Below are 6863 nucleotides of genomic sequence, written 5' to 3'. Positions count from 1 at the left end.
GGGAGCCCCCAGCGGCCGCCGGCGGCAGCGCCGCGCCCGGGCCCGGCCCGCCGCACCCCGAGCCGCCGGGAGCGCGGCCCCGCCGCGGGGCCCGGGATCCCTCCTCAGCTGCAAAACGCGGAGTTTGGAAAAATGTTCTTAAGGGAAGATGTTCTCTGACGTTTGATCTTTGTCTGCTTTCAAGCCTAGTCAACAAGAAGGGAGATTTAATACCAAGGCCGTGCCTCTCGAAACAGGACATACAGCTGTATGTCTATCCACGGTGCTCTTTGAGAATGTGGGGAGAATCTTCTGAGTTAATGACCTAATAAAATGTGATTAGGAGGTAATAAAATGATAATGCTAAATAATGATCTGACAGCAGTAAATTGTACCACTTCTTCCTCAGATGTAGACTGTTTGCAGAATGCATGTTTTGTATTTTTTGAGTTGTCACATTTTTTTACTTATTTTAATACTAGTACTAACACTTTTTTTCCCCCATTATAGCAGATGTTTCTGACATATCAGCCAGAAGAAAGTCCTAGAAAACAATTTCAGGAAGAGAGAGTTACAAGTGACAACATTCTTTGAAATGTGATCAGAGATCTGATCTGAAGGCTGCAGGGGTTTTACTCCTTTACTTCAGGAGAGCAAGTGTTTGGTTTCATCACTCATCAGGACTATAGGTACGCACAATCTTAGCCTTAGATGTTAATTTCCTGACTCTTGAAATAGGATGTGTGGACCTGTGGTCTTTCAAGAGGCATTTCCATGCTTTTTATGTCTTACACATATTTTTTTGGTTACCTATAAAATTAATATTTTCACTGCAGTTTCTTTTCCCTTAATTTTTTTGCAAGATTTAGAAGGAGTTCTGGCATATTTATATTTAAATAAAATTCTTTAAGAATTATTTGAAATATATGTGGATGATGCTAGCATTTAGAAGGGAAAACTGTTATGATTCTTAACTATTGTTACAGTAGAGAGAGAGACCAAGTAAGACTTTCATTTCTCAGCACAGTCATAAATGATCTAGATGTCTGAATAAGGGGATGACAAGTCTCTAGATAGTACAGAATGATGGGCAAGGTTGATGGGGAAGAGCTAGCATGCATTTCTTGCAATGCAGACCATGTGGTATTAAACAAATGGGTAACAAGTACAACACATCTAAAGGGATATATTACAACGAAAGATTCCATTATAGACCATGTTGCTGTGGTAGAGGCAACAAAAACAGATGATACGACAAACTTCTATAGCTGTTTGGGGAGAAAACGTTGAAAGTGGACACAAAATGCTCACTCAGTTCAGGAATTCTCCCAAAGGACCCTGTGTTGTGCTTGCTGTCACTCCTTAGCCAGAGCTGAGAGAAAATTGTATGCATTTAATCAGTGCAATAAGTTTTAGGCATTGACAAATTAATTTATTGCATTCAGTGTCAATTAAACACAAACCACATACAAGATTTATATGGACAATACATGAGGTAGGTATTGACAGCCATGCAGTGCCTACACATCTGTGGGTATTTACACATTGCTGAGGCATACAAATGTAATCAGAACAGTAGTGGATTTCCCTGTTTTGAGATGCAAAGACTCTAGCCTGTTGTAAGCCACAGGATACAATTACTTTCTGTAATTGTTGAATTTATCTTGTATGGATACAATAATGCTTCTGTAATCAGAGCTAAATTTGTTACAGTCATCCTAATGTGAGTGATACGGTACTTAAAGATTCTTCTTCAGTGTTTTCATAATTTGTCTGTTGATGGCCAAAGATAAAGCATAACTAGCATTACTGTGGTCAGATATAAACATGCTCCTGTTTGGTGGCATAGATGGAATCTATAGAGACCTAAAGAGCAGCAGACATAGCTCAGAGTGAGAATGCAGAAGAGCACATATTTGCACTTCAGTGCATGAAGACAGTGTGTTTTACATTAATAAACATTGCACCTGACACTGCTTCCTATGAAATAGGTTACCTCTAAGGTTATTCTGGCCTTTTGGAGAATTTTCCACATGTAAAGCATGAACTTCAGTCTTGATAAATATCAAAACAAAACTACCAGAGATTATTTCACCCTTGAGTAGCAATCAGGTAAGGAGTTTGATGAATTTGTTGTGGGGTTGCAACATTGAGAAGACATAAGCAAAACTAATAAAGGCTTTTTGTTGTTGTTATAGCTGGTTAAAGTTTAGTTGAAAAAAGAGATGTTCTTAGTAGTTTTCATTCTGAGTACACTCAGCAGAATTACTGGGGTGTAGAATGTTCTGATCAGTCCTGTTTGAACACTTTCATATCCTGAAAAACGTGATCCTGGTATCCTTGGATGTTAAGTGATGCTGGTAAATCAGCCCAGGTTAGCTGTCAGACTCTGTGTCATTGACTTACAAGGCTTTTCTAAATAGATCAGTCTGCATGGCAAAACTCACAGAGAAATACCAGGGAGCCCTACAACGGGTGTCAGAAGAATAATTTTAGCAATAATGCCATCTTTCCATGCCTAAAGGCAGTGTCAGGATGTACTTCTGTATACTGGCTGCAAGCAGCTTTGGACAATGTTGCTACTCCATACGGCAAAAATTATACCCTGCATATTTCCTAAAAAAAAGGATCAAGTGATAGAAGGTTGACCTTGATTGACAGTCATGATCATTGTCATTTGCCTCAGGTACAAATACCTCTTTGTTAATCTGTAGGGAGTGTGTTACTTCAGCATCAGAAGCACCACCTGGCTGAAGCTAATGTGCCAGTGCTGCTTTGGAGCAGTATCTGCTGGGGACATGTGATGTTTGGCTGGTCTGATAAGAAAGGCGTTGCAAGAAAGGCAGGCTGAAAACTCTCCCCTGACATCCCTTTGGAGTCACTGGAATGGTTAGTGTTGGACAGGAAGGAAGTGGAAAGAGTGGTTGCCAAAATTTATGTGACTATGTGACTCCTTCTTTTTGAAGACCATGGCAAGTGTTATTTCCAGGCTGTGTTCCCCTTGTGTATCAGAGGGAAGGCAAAACCATAGTAGCACTCCTTGAAAGCTATCACTTCCCACTGCAGTTTTTAATCTGTTCACAGTGTATTTGAACCTGCTTAAAAGCTGACTGCTGTGCAGGAAAGGGCTGTTTATACCTGATTTAACCCTTCCATGTGAGGCACTACAAATAGACACAGGTCAGTGCTGTGTTTGCTTCTTCTTGCACTGGAAAAATAAATGGGTCATAATTCCAGTTCCCTCCAACAACTGGCCATTAGGCAATAGGCAATGTTTTGCAATATGAAATTAGTAGAATGACCTCAAGGGATCTAGAACCTGGAGTAGTCAGCTGATGCCCATTCCATCTCCTTGTCATTTCCCTAGGAGACCAGGAATTGTTTCAAGTGAGTTTGTTATGCTTGTGGATGTCAATTTGAGATTCATTAAATTAAAGGGAGCTTTGCTCTTGGATTCTTCCTGTGTCACCCACATTACTTTTTTCTAAGTTGGGTTCTGTTCTTCCAAGTGGACAGAGAGTTTTGCATGTTTTCTGGTGGCTTTTCCTAACATACGGGGTACTTCATCATGAAAAAATGCTTGTGGTTATTTGGTATAAATTCATCACCTGTTATTTACTGGACCTTACAAATCAGTGCTAGATTCTGTTGCTGCATGTTTATTTCATTATTTGCAATATTTTCCTCTTCTGGATAAAGCTTCTCTCACAGCTTCTAAACTGATGTGATTGCAGCAGGCTAGCTCTTGGTAAGAGGGAGAAAAAGGGCAGAAGAATGACATGCAGAATCTCTGTTTACTCAGTGGATGGCAGAACTAATTCTGAAAGAAATTATTTTGCTGAGGAAATTTATGTAGCCACATTACAAACAGTGGTTATTCAGCTTAGTGTTGGATGCATATCTACTCACATTGGAATTCGATAAAAATGACATTTCATGGCTCTTCTGAAATAATAATAATAATAGTAATAATAGTAATAATAATAGTAATAATAATAATAATAATAATAATAGTAATAATAATAATAGTAATAGTAGTATCATCATCATCAACATCATCAATTACTGTGATGGGGTACAAAAAGCTATGCCAAATTTCTGACCAAAAATAGGAAACTATGTTATGAATTGCCTGAAGAAATAAAGAATTTCCTTTCTTCTTCACATCGTGAGCAAGTTCATTACCTTCATTCAGGGCAGAGATAAAATTCAAATCCATATTCACTTCTATAACAGTCTCAAGTTTTTTGGAGTTGAGACATACAGTGCTTAGACCATCATGTCTCAGTTGTTTTTATGCTTATGGTCTCAAGAGCAGAAGGATGCTTTAGAAGCTTCAGCAGTCATTTTTGGCAGAAATTTAACAAAATTTAACACCTTGGTCATGATTGGACAAGTTCTAGTACTCAGATTTATTCTGTAGTGGGTTTTGGGACAGTCTTCCATTGAATTACAATTTTTATTCCATACTGTTACTAGGTAGACATGCAGAATCTCCTTGATTTTGGTGTCATTCCCAATTTGGGTTGTTGAGGTGCAGGTTTTTTGTTTGTGTGTTTGCTTCTTTTTCTCTCCAAACCATGTGATGTCAATGGTGATAGAGTAGTAGGAACATTGAAATGGTTTTTATTATTTCAGGAGATACAAAGTAGATAAAGCAAAGAATAATTGTAAGAAGAGCCTTGGCCATATGGATCTTGTAGTACCTTTGGGCTGGATGGTTTGACCACCTCAATAGAGAGGCAAATAGAAACTCTTCAGTTCTTTCTTTATATGGTTTCACAGAATGAAAAACAACTCTACCTTATCCAGGAGAGGAAATTTCTTCCTCCCACCCAGGCTAGGCAAGTCTGTCTTTCCCTCTATGCTTTTAAGAAATTATTTGTCTTGTGTGTGCCTAAACTTGCTGCTGAGGCATCCCACCAAGTGAGCCGCCACATCTTCCTGTTCCTTGCAATATTTCATTTTGCCCCCCTTTCCTGCTTCAAATCAGGTCCCAGAAATTACCTCCACCCTCCCGCCCACGGGGTTTCTAGCACCTAGAGTCTATGCATTCCGATCCCCTGTGCGAGGCTGATGGCAGCTATTCACAAGTGCTGCCAGGTGGATCAACGCCCTCTCCTCCAACCCTCCACAGGCCTCGCTAGGGAATGTGTGTTAGGTGGGCAAGCCACTTAAGGAAGAGACCAGAAGGGAGAATAAGGAATAGTAGCTAAAGAGAAATGGGTGACCGAAGCTGTTTTACAATGGAGCATTGTTCCTAGAGAAGCCTTTTGGCAGGGCAGGTAAGAAATAGTGGTTAATGGTGTACCTGGCAGCAGCAGGGTGGAGAGTGGGGGGCTTAACGTTGTCACTGGGAGAAAGAGCATTGGGAAGGTGGAAACACTTAAAAAACAAACCAGTGAGGTTTTGTAGAGGATACAGAAGGCTCAGAAGGCGGCCAGCAAGGGGAGAGAAAGGTGAGGAAGCTAAGTAATGAAAAGATGCAAAAGAGAAGTTATATTGCTGGAAAAGATTGCAATGTAATTTGAAAGGCCTGAGGGATGTCATGCAGCAGCAAATCTGAAGGTACAGAAGCTACTTGACTCACTATGTGGTGCAAGAAGCATGCCATGGATTCACACGGGCTTGTGAGTGTCAGGAGTCTGCTGCCTGGGTGTGTGGTGTAAATTAGAGGTGGTGCAGCCCCCTCTGACATCTGTGCTTCTCTTACTGCCTGGACAGTGTTGGATGCACATTTTACACAGGATCTTTCCATCTGCTTCCATTTATAAGGAGTCTAGCTGCTTCACAACACAAACTAAGCAACGGTACACGGGGATGGGAATATTTTAAAAGGACAGCCCCGGCTTCAGACAAACACACCAATGTATTGGCAAAGGGAAAATCTTTTGTGGACCAGCACGTCACTGTCTTGGAAGTTGTGCCCTAAATCCTCCCTCCAAGAAGCTGGTGGGCTCCTCTGAGGTTCTAGAGTTATTTACCTTTGTATCATCTGTGATGCATGCAAAAAGGCAGGAGAAGGGTGGCTGTAAGGGGTTGAGCTCAGTATTTTCTAAAAAATACTGAATTAAATTGTTGAAATTTGATAGTTTAGAAGGAGAAACATGATTATCTATTGCATTTCAATTCTGTAGTTGAATATGTGCAAAGATAGATGACTTGTTACTCCACAACAGTGTATTTTGTAACCCTGTAATACAGGCTTTTTTGGTGAATTTCTGATAGAGTGAAGGGAGCAGGTTTATTGTCTTGTCAGTCCTTGCCTGCTGAAACTTGCATCTTCATTTCAAATGTGTTATTAAAAAATAAAATAAAATAGAAAAAGCCTGACTTACATGTCAAACTTCTCTTTCATTCATTTGTTCAAATACCAAAACAAGGCAGGTATCTCACCATGAAATAGAAAATCTGAGTGAATAAGTCACAGATTTGTGCAAACATCAGTTGGAGAAATGCTTCATGTGTATTAATAAGAGAAGATTTTAGGCAGTCTGAAAAACACACCCACCTAGTTCTGTAGTGTAATTTATTGGCAGGACACCCTGTGAAAACCAGTTGTCACATTGACAAGGTTCCTCATTGGCAGCATCTAATTATCTAACACATATTATTACTTATCGTGGTTTTTTTTTCCTTCTCCCCTGGTGAGCAAATGCTTATCAATTACAAGGAAGTGGGTGGAGTTAGGGCGGGACAAAGGGTAGAAATTACTTTTATCATTGAGAGTATCAGTAGTGTCAGTCTTCAGTGAGCAACAGCCTTCTCCTAGAGACAGCTTTGGCTCTTAGAATGTGTAATTTTTCTTTGCCTCTGTCTCTTGAAGCTTGCTAGATTCTCCACTACAGATGAGCATATATTCTCAGAAAGGCAGCTGATTGTCA

Source organism: Camarhynchus parvulus, chromosome 4 (genome assembly GCF_901933205.1).
Source record: "Camarhynchus parvulus chromosome 4, STF_HiC, whole genome shotgun sequence".
Taxonomy (NCBI): Eukaryota; Metazoa; Chordata; class Aves; order Passeriformes; family Thraupidae; genus Camarhynchus; species Camarhynchus parvulus.
The sequence above is the reverse complement of the archived record's forward strand: the minus strand, read 5'-3'. Positions refer to the sequence as shown.